General features: G+C 46.2%; 1 protein-coding gene across 1 annotated transcript in view; it reads left to right on the top strand.

Annotated features, from left to right (window-relative positions):
- The window catches only part of LOC143981420 (NACHT, LRR and PYD domains-containing protein 3-like), an 80,053-nt gene that overhangs the window by 43,527 nt on the left and 18,879 nt on the right, over positions 1–17,647 (top strand). The gene's annotated exons all lie outside the window — the stretch shown is intronic.

The raw sequence follows: 17,647 nt of genomic DNA, 5'->3' as shown, positions 1-17,647 counted from the left end.
TTTTTTTTATAAATGTGAGCCTATCAATGGAGTCTGTGGACAGGAGCACTCTTTGATCCATTACAAACCCTCCAACACTGGATGCAGGACAGGCCAGTAGCTTGATTGCATATTGAGCAAGTTCTGGCCAGTGGTCCAACCTCAAGACCCATTAACCTAGTGGATGCTCGGAAAGGTCTCCAAGTCTGCTCTTGCCCCTAGATATTCCTGCCCCATATAATGCAGACGCTTATGATGGTTGCTGGACCCTATCAGAACTTGGCACTGAGGACTGAAAAATTGTTTAAAGGCATCGGTTAGCCGGCCACCTTCTCCACCGCTCTTCCTCTGACCGAACAAAGCCTCAGAAACACATTGTCCAGCACCAGGATGGAAACCTCCCGGGGTCTGGAAATGCGTTACACAAACTTTTCTTTAAGGCCTTCTGAAGATGTTTCATCCTCTGCTCCCTCTGTGAAGGCAGGATGAGTTCTGCAACCTTACCCTTGTAACATGGATCAAAAAGAGTTGCCAGCCAGTAATGATCCCTCTCCTTAATACCACAAGTCCTTGGGTCCTTTCACAAGCTTTGCAGAATCGGGGAGGCCATGCAACATAAGTTTGCAGAGGCATTCTATTCTGAGTCCTCTGGGTCACTAATTATCACATTATCCATAACTGCGTCCTCCCAGCCATGTACAACTCCTTGGGTTTATGGGAACTGAAAACCATCCGCTGAAGACTGCTGCATGTTATCCTCAACATCCATGCTGACACAATCCTCCTCCTCTTCTTCTTGTGTGTTTGGTGGACCCACAGGAATGCTATCTGGATAAAGGGGGCCTTGAGAGGAAAAGAAGTCCTCCTCTTCCTCCCGCTGTTCTGCCTCAAGTGCCCTTTCCATGATTCCACAAAACGTGTTCTAGACTAGAGGGACAATGTCACTGATGCATGCATGGTTGCTGCTCATCATCCTTGTGGCCTCCTCAAATGTTGACAGGACAGTGCATGCATCCTTGATCAGTAGCCACTGGCATTGTGAAAATAAGCCAAGCTGCCCTGACCCTGTGCTGGTGCCATACTCACACAGGTACTCAGTTATATATATATATATATATATATATATATATATATATATTTACATAATTACAGAAAATTCCAGTTATAAGTGGTAAAAGTTGAGCAATCGTTAAGGGGGACTCTGATGACCAAAGATGACCTTCCGCAAAAAAGAATACACTAAGTTCTGGTTTCCTAAACTATCCTCTCCGAAGTTGACAAACAAGTGTGACTTCTCCCATGACCCCCATCCCGGCGGTGTTCCCACTGTTGATTCCTATCCAGACTCCAGAAATGATATAAAACAGGAGATGTCACAGGCTGTGGGCTTGGTACAGAAGATGTCAGAGGCTGCGGGCATGGTACAGGAGAAGTCAGAGGCTGTGGGCATGGTACAGAAGATGTCAAGATAGCAGAGGTTGCGGGCATAGTACAGGAGATGTCAGAGGCTGTGGGCATGGTATAGAAGATGTCAAGATGGCAGAGGCTGTGGACATGGTACAGGAGATGTCAGAGGCTGCGGGCATGGTAACGGAGATGTCAGAGGCTGTGGACATGGTACAGGAGATGTCAGAGGCTGCGGCATGGTAATGGAGATGTCAGAGGCTGTGGGTATGGTACAGGAGATGTCAGAGGCTGCGGGCATGGTACTGGAGATGTCAGAGGCTGCGGGCATGTAATAAAATATGTCAAGAAGGTAGAGGCTGTGGTCATGGTACAGGAGATGTGAGAGGCTGCAGGCATGGTTCAATACATCTTACAGGAGATGTCAGAGGTAGGGATGAGCTTCGAGTTCGAGTCGAACTCATGTTCGACTCGAACATTGCCTGTTCGGCTGTTCAGCTAACAGTGAACAATTCGGGCTGTTCGCAGCAAATTCGAAAAGCCGGAACACCCTATACAAGTCTATGGGAGAAATCTAAAGTGCTCATTTTAAAGGGTAATATGCAAGTTACTCTCCTAAAAAGTGTTTGGGGACCCGGGTCCTGCCCCAGGGGACATGGATCAATGCAAAAAAAAGTTTTAAAAATGGCCGTTTTTTCAGGAGCAGTGATTTTAATAATGATTAAAGTGAAACAATAAAAGTGTAATATTCCTTTAAATTTTGTAGCTGGTGGGTATCTATAGTATGCCTGTGAAGGGGCACATGTTTCTGGTGCTTAGAACTGTCGCTGCACAAAGTGTCATTTGTGCAGGAAAAAAAGTCTTTTAAAATCACTTGCGGCTATTTTGTCGGCTCCCCGTAATACAGAGAACACTCAATGAGTGTTCTCTGTATTAGCCGACAATTCATTCATTCATTGATAAAAATAAAATAAAAAATAAAGCGTGGGGGTTCCCCTAAATTCAATTACCAGGCCCTTCAGGTCTAACATGGATATTAAGGGGAACCCCGTGTCAAATTTTAAAAAAAATTGACGTGGGGGTCCCCCTAAATATCCATACCAGACCCTTCAGGTCTGAAATGGATATTAAGGGGAACCCCACATTAATTTTTTTTAAAAAATTGACGTAGGGGTCCCCCTAAAAATCCATATCAGACCCTTTATCCGAGCATGCAACCTGGCAGGCCGCAGGAAAAGAGGGGGGAACGAGAGAGCGGCCCCTCTCTCTCCTGAACCGTACCAGGCCACATACCCTCAACATTGGGAGGATGCTTTGGGGGTCTGTGACCCCTCAAAGCACCTTGTCCCCATGTTGATGAGGACAAGGGCCTCATCCTCACAACCCTGGCCGTGGTTGTGAGGGTCTGCGGGCGGGGGGCTTATCAGAATCTGAAAGCCCCCTTTAACAAGGGGACCCCCAGATCCCGGCCCCCCCTGTTTGAAATGGTAAGGGGGTACAAAAGTACCCCTACCATTTCACAAAGAAAGTATAAAAATGGTTAAATAAGGCAAACACACTTTTGGAAAATTCCTTTATTAAAAATAAAAATAAAATAAAAAAAAAGATTCCAGCGGTGCTAATCCACTCTTGCTATCCAGCGACTAATCTCCGGGGTCCAGCGATGGATGATCATATCCAGCGACGGGGGATCTCTCTGTCCAGCACTGTCCATACATCCGTCTTCTGTCTCCACTGCGGAGATCCCAGCGCTGACGTTTCTTATATTAGGAGGGCGGGGCCACCCATCACCTGACCCCGCCCCCTCTGACGCTGGTGAAGGGAGCCAGGGGTTCCCCAGTGACTTATGGGTGACCCCACCCCCTCTGATGTAACGGAAACCTGCCTGTGTTACATCAGAGGGGGCGGGGTCACCCATACGTCACTGGGGAATCCCTGGCTTCCCTCTCCAGCGTCAGAGGGGAGGGTCAGGTGACGGGTGGCCCTGCCCTTCTAATATAAGAAACGTCAGCGCTGGGATCTTCGCAGTGTCTCCGCAGTGGAGACAGAAGACGGATGTATGGACAGTGCTGGACTGAGAGATCCCCCGTTGCTGGATATGATCATCCATCGCTGGACCCCGGAGATTCGTCGCTGGATAGCAAGAGTGGATTAGCACCGCTGGAATCTTTTTTTTATTTTTTTTATTTTTAATAAAGGAATTTTCCAAAAGTGTGTTTGTCTTATTTAACCATTTTTACACTTTCTTTGTGAAATGGTAGGGGTACTTTTGTACCCCCTTACCATTTCAAACAGGGGGGGCTGGGATCTGGGGGTCTCCTTGTTAAAGGGGGCTTCCAGATTCTGATAAGCCCCCCGCCCGCAGACCCTCACAACCACTGGCCAGGGTTGTGAGGATGAGGCCCTTGTCCTCATCAACATGGGGACAAGGTGCTTTGAGGGGTCACAGACCCCCAAAGCATCCTCCCAATGTTGAGGGTATGTGGCCTGGTACGGTTCAGGAGAGAGGGGGGCCGCTCTCTCGTCCCCCCTTTTCCTGTGGCCTGCCAGGTTGCGTGCTCGGATAAAGGGTCTGATATGGATTTTTAGGGGGATTCCCATGTCAATTTTTTTTATTTGATGCGGGGTTCCCCTTAATATCCATATCAGACCTGAAGGGTCTGGTATGGATATTTAGGGGGACCCCCACGTCAATTTTTTTTTAATTTGACACGGGGTTCCCCTTAATATCCATGTCAGACCTGATGGGCCTGTTAATTGAATTTAGGGGAACCCCCACGCTTTTTTGTTTTTATCAATGAATGAATGAATTGTCGGCTAATACAGAGAACACTCATTGAGTGTTCTCTGTATTACGGGGAGCCGACAATATAGCCGCAAGTGATTTTAAAAGACTTTTTTTCCTGCACAAATGACACTTTGTGCAGGGACAGTTCTAAGCACCAGAAACATGTGCCCCTTCACAGGCATACTATAGATACCCCCAGCTATGAAATTTAAAGGAATATTACACTTTTATTATTTCACTTTAATCATTATTAAAATCAATGCTCCTGAAAAAACTGCCGTTTTTAAAACTTTTTTTGCATTGATTCATGTCCCCTGGGGCAGGACCCAGGTCCCCAAACACTTTTTAGGACAGTAACTTGCATATTACCCTTTAAAATTAGCACTTTAGATTGTGAACGTTCGAATCCCATAGACTTTAATAGGGTTCTAAATTTCACACGAAGTTTAGGTCTGTTTGCAGGTTCTGGTGCGAACCGAACAGGAGGGTGTTCGGCTCATCCCTAGTCAGAGGCTATGGGCATGGTACAGGAGCTAAATAAATAAATAAAGTCGCGCTATGGAAAAATCAGATCTCCAATGTGATAAAAATGTAAAAAAGGAAATATTAGTGAAGAAGAAAAAAATAATAATAAATAAATATATTGGGTTAGAGCTGCCTATGCCTGGAGCCCTCACTTCCTTAGTAAGGAGGGGAGGGAAATAAGAAGTGTAAGTTATAAGGCTATGGCGCTAAACCCTATAAGTGAAGTGATGAATTAACTTATCATCAAAACCTGGTGTTTGTTTTTAAAAGATTTTTTGTGATCAAATGTGGAGTTAATTATCGTGTTCCATCATAATTAAAAATAAAATTAAAAATAAAATTAAAATTAAAACCAAAGTGGGTATTGAAATTATCTTATACGTGTCAGCCTATTATAGGTGGATGCTAAAAACATGTAAACTTTCAGTTAAGTGTGCAAAAATGGTGAAGTTATTGCTTATGTTCAGCGATGTGCTAATTTAAAGTAGACTGTGCAAACATGTGCAAAGAAATGTGCAAAAAATTAATGTGCAAAAAACAACTAAAGATCAAGACAGCCAAGGGTCATAAATAATTCAACCAGTAATCGTATAACGACGCAACATATGTACAGAAGCAGCTAAGGATCAGAAATATTTTCAACCAATAATCGCATAAAGACGCATTTATGTCCAATATAAGTCCAAAAATAAAAAGTTTGGCTTAGTAATACTGCCTCTGCAGATTGTTGTTGTTATTGGTGCATAGAATCAATAGGGAATAATTGGTTCACTCGTGCAAATGGTGCAGGTTTTCAATAAGAGAACTTCATCCCCGGTGCGCCACTCAGTGCTATAGTATGTGAATGCTCTCACCAGAGTTAATGCCCCTAATGGGGCTGGATGGACCTTCACAATGTAAGCCACTGTGCCGCTCTCTGGCTGTTGCTGGTGCACTGGGTGAAGCTTCGTTGTTCCGTCCGTATGGTATCCAACGTTAATTATATATGAGGAAAGACATATCCATAGCGTAATACATTCTTAACCAGATCGTTCGTTTATTAGTATTAAAATGTACTCACATTTGACATTAAAAGCATATGCGTATAGAGAAAAACTCAGCCGTTCGTCTCAAACGAGTGCACACAACGTTGTGTGTCTTGATCTTTAGTTGTTTTTTGCACATTAATTTTTTGCACATTTCTTTGCACATGTTTGCACCGTCTACTTTAACCACTTTCAGACCGGACCATTTTGCTGGTAAATGACCAGAGGTCTTTTTACACTTTGGCACTGCGCTGCTTTAACTGGTAATTGCGCGGTCATGCAATGTTGTACCCAAACAAAATTTGCGTCCTTTTCTTCCCACAAATAGAGCTTTCTTTTGATGGTATTTGATTGCCTCTGCGATTTTTATTTTTTGCGATATAAACGTAAAAAGACCGCAAATTTTGAAAAAAAATGATATTTTCTACTTTTTGTTATTAGAAAAATCCAATAAACTCAATTTTAGTCATACATTTAGGCCAAAATGTATTCAGCCACATGTCTTTGGTAAAAAAAAAGTCAATAATTGTATATTTATTGGTTTGCGCAAAAGTTGTCACATCTACAAACTAAGGTACGTTTTCTGGAATTTACGCAGCTTTTAGTTTACGACTGCCTATCTCATTTCTTGAGGTGCTAAAATGGCAGGGCAGTACAAAACCCCCCCAAATGACCCCATTTTGGAAAGTAGACCCCCTAAGGAAATTGATAAGAGGCATGTTGAGCCCATTGAATATTTTATTTTTTTGCCTCAAGCGATTGAATAATGACAAAAAAAAAATTTTTTTTTTTTTTTTACACAAAGTTGTCACTAAATGATATATTGCTCACACATGCTATGGGCGTATGTGAAATGACACCCCAAAATAAATTCTGCTGCTTCTCCTGAGTACGGGGATACCACATATGTGGGACTTTTTGGGAGCCTAGCCGCGTACGGGGCCCCGAAAACCAAGCACCGCCTTCAGGCTTTCTAAGGGCGTAAATTTTTGAGTTCACTTCTCACTACCTATTACAGTTTTGAAGGCCATAAAATGCCAAGATGGCACAAAACCCCCACAAATGACCCCATTTTAGAAAGTAGACACCCCAAGCTATTTGCTGAGAGGCATGTTGAGTTCATGGAATATTTTATATTTTGCCACAAGTTGCGGGAAAATTACAAACTTTTTTTTTTTTTTTTTTTTTTTTCACAAAGTTGTCACTAAATGATATATTGCTCACACATGCCATGGGCATATGTGAAATGACACCCCAAAATAAATTCTGCTGCTTCTCCTGAGTACGGGGATACCACATATGTGGGACTTTTTGGGAGCCTAGCCGCGTACGGGGCCCCGAAAACCAAGCACCGCCTTCAGGCTTTCTAAGGGCGTAAATTTTTGAGTTCACTTCTCACTACCTATTACAGTTTTGAAGGCCATAAAATGCCAAGATGGCACAAAACACCCACAAATGACCCCATTTTAGAAAGTAGACACCCCAAGCTATTTGCTGAGAGGCATGTTGAGTCCATGGAATATTTTATATTTTGCCACAAGTTGCGGGAAAATTACAAACTTTTTATTTTTTTATTTTTTTTTTCACAAAGTTGTCACTAAATGATATATTGCTCACGCATGCCATGGGCATATGTGAAATGACACCCCAAAATAAATTCTGCTGCTTCTCCTGAGTACGGGGATACCACATATGTGGGACTTTTTGGGAGCCTAGCCGCGTACGGGGCCCCGAAAACCAAGCACCGCCTTCAGGCTTTCTAAGGGCGTTACAGTTTTGAAGGCCATAAAATGCCAAGATGGCACAAACCCCCCCCAAATGACCCCATTTTGGAAAGTAGACACCCCTAAATTTAGGGGTACACTAGTGAGACTAGGTAATAAATGGCGGGTGCCCTGAAACTATAAAAAAATAACTAACCAACCAGCGTCACCTGTAACAGTTATATGGTGATCACTGGTGAAAGGGTTAACTAGGGGGCAATCAGGGGGCTTTATGCGGTAGTATATGGGGGTCCCTGGCGCTATAAAAAGCTGCGGCGAACCTAAATACCTACCTGCCTAACTAGCGTCACCTGTGACACTAATACAGCGATCAGAAAAACGATCGCTTATTAGGCTGGGTTCACACTGGAGCGATGCGGGAACGCCACAAATGCGCGGCGGGTTCCCGCATCGCATGCCTCCCGGCGGCAGTTCACACTGCCCTATGCGAACTGCTGGGAGTGTCAGTGAAATGTTACTGACACCCCCAGATCAGTTCGCATATCGCAGTGCGATCTGCAAACTCGGATCGCATGGTGTGAACACCCATGCGATCCGATTCTGCTGCGGGCCAAAAAAAGGGTCCCGTGCGAATTTGCGGCGGGTGTGGCGAATGGCTGAACTCGAATCGCACAGAGATCGGATGTGATTTGCACTGCAGTGCGGTGCGAATCACATCCGTTCTCAAACCGCTGCAATGTGAACCCAGCCTTAGTGACACTGGCGACGGGGGGTGATCACGGGGTTAAACCTTTATTGGGGGGGTTAGGGGGGTACCTTAGAACTAAAGGGGGCTAACCCTAACTGCCCTAACAGTTATTAGTCACAAATGACACCCGCCGGGTGATCAGGGGGTTAAACCTTTATTAGGTAATAAATGGCGGGTGCCCTGAAACTATAAAAAAATAACTAACCAACCAGCGTCACCTGTAACAGTTATATGGTGATCACAGGTGAAAGGGTTAACTAGGGGGCAATCAGGGGGCTTTATGCGGTAGTATATGGGGGTCCCTGGCGCTATAAAAAGCTGCGGCGAACCTAAATACCTACCTGCCTAACTAGCGTCACCTGTGACACTAATACGGCGATCAGAAAAATGATCGCTTATTAGGCTGGGTTCACACTGGAGCGATGCGGAAACGCCGCGAATCCGCGGCGGGTTCCCGCATCGCATGCCTCCCGGCGGCAGTTCACACTGCCCTATGCGAACTGCTGGGAGTGTCAGTGAAATGTTACTGACACCCCCAGATCAGTTCGCATATCGCAGTGCGATCTGCAAACTCGGATCGCATGGTGTGAACACCCATGCGATCCGATTCTGCTGCGGGCCAAAAAAAGGGTCCCGTGCGAATTTGCGGCGGGTGCGGCGGGTGCGGCGGGTGCGGCGAATGGCTGAACTCGAATCGCACAGAGATCGGATGTGATTTGCACTGCAGTGCGGTGCGAATCACATTCGTTCTCATAAACCGCTGCAATGTGAACCCAGCCTTAGTGACACTGGTGACGGGGGGTGATCACGGGGTTAAACCTTTATTGGGGGGGGTTAGGGGGGCACATTAGAACTAAAGGGGGCTAACTCTAACTGCCCTAACAGTTATTACAGTCACAAATGACACCAATGCAAAAAAAAAAAAAAAAAAAAAAAATGACATTGGTGTCACTGTGACTGGGGGGCAGGGGTAATTGGGGGGGTGATCGGGGGGTAAAGGGGGGGTGTGAGTGTGCCTGGCATGTTCTACTGTGTGTGTAGAGTGTTGGTGCAACTCACCGATCCGCTCTCCTCCGTGTCGGAACGAAAAATACCGACACGGAGGAGAGAATACATCACTTCCTCTCCTGTGTTTACATTACAGGAGAGGAAGTGATGTCACCGGGGATTTCCATTCGTCGAGAGCGATCGCGAGGGGGTGGCCATGAATGAATGGCCGCCCCCTCATCCCGGATCGCTCTCGAAGGAATGCCAACCGCCGCAGGCACCGGGGGGGGGCCCGATCGGGCCCCCCACCCGCAGGCAGGCAGGGACTTATATATACGCCCATATGCCTGCCCGTGCCATTCTGCCGACGTATATCGTCGTGCGGCGGTCGGCAAGTGGTTAAATTAGCACATCGCTGAACATAAGCAATAACTTCACCATTTTTGCACACTTAACTGAAAGTTTACATGTTTTTAGCATCCACCTATAATAGGCTGACACGTATAAGATAATTTCAATACCCACTTTGGTTTTAATTTTAATTTTATTTTTAATTTTATTTTTAATTATGATGGAACACGATAATTAACTCCACATTTGATCACAAAAAATCTTTTAAAAACAAACACCAGGTTTTGATGATAAGTTAATTCATCACTTCACTTATAGGGTTTAGCGCCATGGTACAGGAGCTGTCAGAGGCTGTATGCATGGTACAGAAGATGTCAAGATGGAAGAGTCTCTGGGCATAGTACAGGAGATGTCAGAGGCTGCGGGCATGGTGCAGGAAATGTCAGAGGTTGCAGGCATGGTACAGGATATGTCAGAGGCTGCAGGCATGGTAAAGGAAATGTCAGAGGTTGTGGGCATGGTACAGAAGATGTCAATATGGCAGAGGCAGTGACATGGTACAGAAGATGTCAAGATGTCGGACGCTGTGGACATCGTATAGGAGATGTCAGAGGCTGTGGGCATGGTACTGAAGATGTCATAGGCTGTGGATATGGTACAGGAGTTGTAGGTGCCGTGGGCATGGTGCAAAAGATGTCAAGATGGCAGAGCCTGCAGGCTTGGTACAGGAGATGTTGATGATGGACATGGTACAGGAGATGTCAGAGGCTGTGGGCATGGTGGGCATGGTACAGAATATGTGAAGATGGCAGAGACTATGGTCATGGTACAGAAGATGTCATAGACTGCAGGCATGGTACAGGAGATGTAGGGGCTGTGGGCATGGTGCAAAAGATGTCAAGATGTCAGAGCCTGCGGGCATGGTACTGGAGATATCAGAGGCTGTGGGCATGTCAGGAGATGTCAGAGGCTGTGGGCATGGTACATGAGATGCCAGCGGCTGTGGGCATGGTAAATCAGATTTCAGAGGCTGTGGGCATGTAATAGAAGATGTCAAGAAGGTAGAGAATGTGGGCATGGTACAGGAGATGTGAGAGGCTGCGGGCATGGTATAGTACATGGAAAAGGAGATTTCAGAGGCTGTGGGCATGGTACAGAAGATGTCAAGATGTCAGAGGCTGCAGGCATGGCACAGGAGATGTCAGAGGCTGCGGGCATGGTACAGGAGATGTCAAAATGGCAGAGACTGTGGTTATGGTACAGGAGATGTCTGAGGCTTCAGGCATGGTACAGGAGATGTCAGAGGCTATGGGCATGGTACAAGAGATGTCAAGATGACAGAGGTTGTGAGCATGGTACAGGAGATGTCAAGATGTCAGAGGCTGTGGGCATGGTATAGGAAATGTCAGAGGCTGTGGGCATGGTACAGAATATTTAATTGGCTGCGGGCATGGTACAAGAAATGTAGGGGCTTTGGGCATGGTGAAAAAGATGTCAAGATGGCAGGAGATGTCAGTGGCTGCGGGCATGGTACAGGAGATGGCAGAGGCAGCAGCACGGTACAGAAGATGTCAATATGGCAGAGGCAGTGACATGGTACAGAAGATGTCAAGATGGCAGAGGCTGTGGGCATGGTACAGGAAATGCCAGAGGCTGTGGGCATGGTACTGAAGATGTCATAGGCTGCGGGTATGGTACAGGAGTTTTAGGTGCCGTGGGCATGGTGCAAAAGATGTCAAGATGGCAGAGCCTGCAGGCTTGGTACAGGAGATGTCAGAGGCTGTGGGCATGGTACAGGATATGTCTGAGGCTGTGGGCATGTAATAGAAGATGTCAAGAAGGTAGAGGCTATAGTCATGGTACAGGAGATGTCAAGGCTTTGGGCATGGTACAGAATATGTCAAGATGGCAGAGGCTGTGGGCATGGTACTGGAGATGTCAGAGGCTACGTGCATGGTACAGGAGATGTCAGAGGCTGTGCATATGGTAAAGGAGATGTCAGAGGCTGTGGGCATGGTACAAAATGTGTCAAGATGGCAGAAGCTTTGGTCATGGTACAGGAGATGTCAGAGGCTGTGGGCATTGTACAGGAGATGTCAAGGCTGTGGGCATGGTACAGAAGATGTCAAGATGGCAAAGGCTGCAGGCATGGTACAGGAGATTTCAGAGGCTGTGGGCATGGTACAGAAGATGTCAGAGGCTGCGAGCATGGTACAGAAGATGTCAGTTGGCAGAGGCTGTGGGCATGCTACAGGAGATATCAGAGGCTGCAGACATGGTACAGGTGATGTCAGAGGCTGTGGGCATGGTACAAAATATTTCAAGATGGCAGAAGCTGTGGTCATGGTACAGGAGATGTCAGAGGCTGTGGGCATTGTACAGGAGATGTCAAGGCTGTGGGCATGGTACAGAAGATGTCAAGATGGCAGAGGCTGTGGGCATGGTACAATAAATGTCAGAGGCTGTTGGCATGATACAGAAGATGTCAAGATGGCAGAGGCTGCGGGAATGGTACAGGAGATTTCAGAGGCTGTGGGCATGGTACAGGAGATGTCAGAGGCTGCGAGCATGGTACAGAAGATGTCAGTTGGCAGAGGCTGTGGGCATGCTACAGGAGATATCAGAGGCTGTGAGCATGGTACAGGAGATGTCAGAGGCTGCGAGCATGGTACAGAAGATGTCAGTTGGCAGAGGCTGTGGGCATGCTACAGGAGATATCAGAGGCTGTGGGCATGGTACAGGAGATGTCAAGGCTGTGGGCATGGGACAGAAGATGTCAGAATTGCAGAGGCTGCAGACATGGTACAGATAATGTCAGAGGCTGTGGGCATGTTACAGAAGATGTCAATATGGCAGAGGCTATGGGCATGGTACAGGAGATGTCAATATGTCAGAGGCTGTGGCCATGATACAGGAGATGTCCTAGGCAGCGGCATGGTACAGGAGATGTCAAGGCTGTGGGCATGGTACTGAAGATGGTAGAGGCTGAGGGCATGGTACAGGAGATGTCAAGGCTGTGGGCATAGTACATGAAATGTCAGAGGCTGTGGGCATGGTTAAGGAAATGTCAGAGGCTGTGGGCATGGTACAGAAGATGTCAAGGTGGCAGTAGTTGTGGACATGGTACAGGAGATGTCATAGGCTGTGGTCATGGTACTGGAGATGCCAGAGGCTGTGGGCATGGTACAGGAGATGCCAGAGGCTGTGGGCATGGTTCAGGAGATGTCAGAGGCTGTGAGCATGGTAAAGGAGATGGCAGAGGCTGTGGGCATGGTACAGAAGATGTTAAAGGCTGTGGGCATGGTACAGGAGATGTCAAGGCTGTGGGCATGGTACCGAAGATGGCAGAGGCTGCAGGCATGGTACAGGAGATGTCAGATGCTGTGGGCATGGTGCAGAAGATGTCAATATGGCAGAGGCTCCGGGCATAGTACAGGAAATGTCAGAGGCTGTGGGCATGGTACAGAAGATTTCAAGATGGCAGTGGTTGTGGTCATGGTGCAGGAGATGTCATAGGCTGTGGGCATGGTACAGGATATGTCAGAGGCTGTGGGCATGGTACAGGATATGTCAGAGGCTGTGGGCATGGTACAAGAGATGTCAGAGGCTGTGGGCATGGTACAGGATATGTCTGAGGCTATGGGCATGTAATAGAATTTGTCAAGAAGGTAGAGGCTGTGGGCATGGTACAGGAGATGTCAAGGCTGTGAGCATCGTACAGAATATGTCAAGATAGCAGAGGCTGTGGGAATGGTACTGGAGATGTCAGAGGCTGCGGGCATGGTTCAAGAAATGTCAGAGGCTGTGGGCATGGTACAGAATATGTCAAGATGTAAGAGGCTGTGGGCATGGTACAGAAGATGTCAGAAGCTGTGGGCATGGAATAGGAGACATAGAAAAAAGAGAATGTTAGCCTGCTAAGAGCAGGCTAACAAGGGGTTACTAATGGCAACAATAAATAAATCTAAATGAATTGATTCCAGTTTAAATAAGTTAACCAATTTTGTTAAAGTATCAAAAATAGAAAAAAAACCTGCGCAGTTCATAAAAATATTGGTTCTCATATAATTAATTGTGTACCCACAGACAATAAGACAAACAGGACATACATAAAACAACACAAAACACTTCTCAGGTCCGGACAAATTGCTTTAGTCCATTGCAACCCACGTATTAGATTACCTACTGAATATTACAGGGTCAAAATTCCCTATTTTTTCCAATAACTAAACGGTTATGCAGTGGTTTGCCAGGATTAGCGATATACAGCGTATGGAACATCTAACGGCGGCTATAGGGGAAAGAGAGGAGGAACATAGTGCGCGGTGGTCACACTGGGATCTGTTTCGATATTCAGATGGCTACAAATCTTACACATGAACAGACAGTCCCTTAGGGGCAATGGGGCCTTGGGTCGGCGGCCTCGCCGGGGCCTCACCTTATCCTCCCCCCCTCCTCCCTCCCCATCCTTATTCTTTCTTATAAGCTACCCCCTCTTTTCTCTCGTGACACCATGGGTGTCGTTCATCTTTCCTCCCCATAAAAATGAAAATCCTCCTGAATGCGATACCTCAGCTTGGTGCCGCCCCCAGCCTCATGGGTGCGAGCTCCATAACCTAAAACGACAGGGACTTGCTCCAGTCAATTTCATTAAGTAACCTGGGACACGATAGTCCTCCCTTTGGGGGGTGCCCTACTACACGTGATCGCCCAGAATACGAATGCAGCACAGATATATGTGCAACATGTTTTGGGTACCTAGATATTCCCTCCTGCTCAGTAGATAGCATTGTTGGTTAGACTGGAGCTCTTGGACACATATAGTTGATAACGGCTAATCGCATCACTCCTTCAGTATGATCCCGCAATGGAGGAGGATACAAACGATACAAACAATTATGGACCACCATGAATGAGGTTTGGTTTCTTACTGACCTTTCACGAGGGTCCATTGGGACTGAGGCTTGGTTTTAACCACTTACCATTCCCCTGGGTCTCCACACTCACTGGGTGGATGTGGAGAGATAGCACTTTTCAATATGGCCGCCGCTTGGTCCGCAATTATAGGATGTTTTGCTGGGATACACACACACATGGTGTCCGTGGATTGAAAGCGAGGCTTGGTCCACGATCATTGATTTTAAACGTTGATATGACATCTAAGATGGCCGCTGACCCAAAGCGAGGCTTGGGTATGGGGATGGGTATAAAAGGGGTGACGTCGCACGCCGCCCGTGCCCCTGGACGACATAAGTTATTACGAAACATGTAGGGCGGTGCGAACAGGTCGACGTCACCCCAGTCGCGTTTGTTACATACCAGGAAGGACGGGTTGGTTTTCCTGTGGCGTGTGTCCGGCCGGCACACGCTTCTGTTTGAGCCTGCTTTTAAAGTCTTTCATGTAAGTGTATACGTCCATTGTTTGTGAATTAAAGTCATTGGTTTTACACTATCTGGAGCCTATGTTTTTCCCTATGTGATACTACGTTGTGTTGGGAGTGATATATGGAGTAACAGCTATAGTCCCACTGTGTGAAAGATCTGGGATCGCTTAAAGGGGAACAGCTACCTGGATATCCATCTGATTACATTCTGCTTGTGGTGACCCTCTGTAACGGGGGGTCGCTTGGAGCCGGTAAGGAGCCAATTCATTTGTCTGGTGACGGGAAAGAGCACATTACACTTCTGGAGAGGAAATTTAATTTGTGTGCTTCAAATCCAGTTATTCACATGAAGATTTTCTCACTGATGTTGGTTTAACCATATGGACACTTTGCATTAATAATTTGTCATATAATTATATGGATGTTATATAGAGTTGATCATATTTAGTATAATTGTTTGCCTTTCATCTCATGCACTTCTCAAGTTTTGGGGTGTGTTTATTTCTAGGGGTATATATTTATATTTTTGTTTTTGGGATGTTTTTTAAATCCTATCTGTAGTTAGTGCTAATAATATTGCTATGATAGTCACATGTCTCCATCCCTTGGTGCTGGAAAGATTAACCCTTTCATGACTAAGCCTATTTTTGGAATTTGGTGTTTACAAGTTAAAATCCATATTTTCTACTAGAAAATTACTTGGAACCCCCAAACATTATATATATTTTTTTTAACAGAGACTCTAGAGAATAAAACGGCGATTGTTGCATTATTTTATGTCACACGGTATTTGCGCAGCGGTGTTTTAAATGCAACTTTTTGGGAAAAGGGACACTTTCATGAATTAAAAAAAAAAAAAACAGTAAAATTAGCCCAATTTTTTTGCATAATGTGAAAGATAATGTTACGCCGAGTAAATAGATACCAAACATGTCACACTTTATAATTGCACGCACTTGTGGATTGACGAAAAAGTACGGTACCTAAAAATCTCAATAGACGACGCTTTAAACATTTTTTACGGTTACCAGGTTAGCGTTACAGAGGAGGTCTAGTGCTAGAATTATTGCTCTCGCTCTGACGATCGCGGCGATACCTCACATGTGTGATTTGAACACCGTTTACATACGCGGGCGCGACTTCCGTATGCATTTTCTTTGCTTCACGAGCTCGCGGGGACGGCGGGCGCTTTAACATTTTTTTTTTATTTTTTTTATTTATTTTAAAATGACTAAATTGTTTAAAAAAAAAAAAAATGATCACTTTTATTGCTGTCACAAGGAATGTAAACATCCCTTGTGACAGTAATAGGCGGTGACAGGTACTCTTTATGGAGGGATCGGGGGTCTAAAAGACCCCCCACCCCTCCTTTAGACTTCAGTGTATTCAGATCGCCGAAAACGGCGATTCTGAATACCGGATATTTTTTTAAAACCGGCGCCATTGGCAGCCGAGTAAACGGGAAGTGACGTCATGACATTGCTTCCGTGTTTACTATGAGGAGACTGGAACGAAGCCGATTACGGCTTCGTTCCAGTTCCTCCCCAGCAGCTGGAGGCATCGGATGGCGAATCGGCGCTCCCGATCGAGCGGGAGCACCGGTAACAGCGGCGGGAGGCGGCGGGAGGGGGGGACGCCCCCTCCCGCTCCTCCGGCATAACAGCTGAGCGGCTTTTAGCCGCATCGGTTGTTATGCCTGGATAGCCAATCGCCCGCTGAACAAAACGGTACCGGGATGATGCCTGCAGGTGCGGGCATCATCCCGGTATACCCCCGGAAGCCGAGTACGCACATCTGCGAACGCTCGGCGGGAAGGGTTAAACAATGTACAATAGTGTAACGATAGAAAAAGCCAATGCACAGTAGGAAATCTCGTCCAATCCGTGGCATTTAATTGCAACAGCCTTCTATTTAATCACTTCACCGCACTTCCAATGCACATTCCAAAGCGGCCGGCCGACTTATAATGTTTCAACAACTGGCAACAAGTTATCTCCTTTGTTTATTTAGGCAGACAAAGTAGCAAGGCAGAATGACATTACTAGTCTCTGATGTGAATAAACAGAAAAGATTATCAGCTGCTATTTCAAAAGGCAACTCAAGTCAAATGCTGGTCAGCGAGTGTTAAAGAGGAAGTAAAGGCTATTTAAAAAAAATGCAACCTGCAAGGCAAAGGCATAATGAGCTAGTATGCATAGCATACTAGCTCATTATGAATAACTTACCTGAGAACGAAGCCCACGAAGTGGTCCTCCGTCTTCATGTTCACCGCTGCCATGTATCCCAGAGTGACTTCCAGGTCTCACTGTTCCAGCGATGTCATTCACCGGAGCTGCAATGACGTCACTCCCACGTATGCGCACGGGAGCCGACACGAGCGGCATATCGCCATGATCTGCGGCCTGCCCAGTGCGCCTGCGTGGCGCTGTCTACGGCGCATACACCATAGACAGTGGTGGCTGTCTTTTTCTAAATATCTCCTAAACCGTATATGTTTAGGAGATATTTCTTGGACCTACAGGTAAGCCTTAATCTAGGCTTACCTGTAGGTCAAAGTGGTCTGTACGGGTTTACAACCACTTTAATATGTATATCAGTACCACAGTCACCCGAGAATCACGGTGTCGGCATCCACTGCAGTATCCGTCTGTAAATCACCTGGCTGCCTTTCAGCTGGTATCCCGTATGTTGGAAAGTAAAGTAGATCGTCTCCAGTCATATATCTGCCAATA

Source organism: Lithobates pipiens, unplaced genomic scaffold (assembly GCF_037356315.1).
Source record: "Lithobates pipiens isolate NorthernLeopardFrog02 unplaced genomic scaffold, aLitPip1_a1.2 Scaffold_157, whole genome shotgun sequence".
Classification (NCBI taxonomy): domain Eukaryota; kingdom Metazoa; phylum Chordata; class Amphibia; order Anura; family Ranidae; genus Lithobates; species Lithobates pipiens.
Note: the sequence above shows the minus strand (reverse complement) of the source record. Positions and strands in the feature narration are given on the sequence as shown.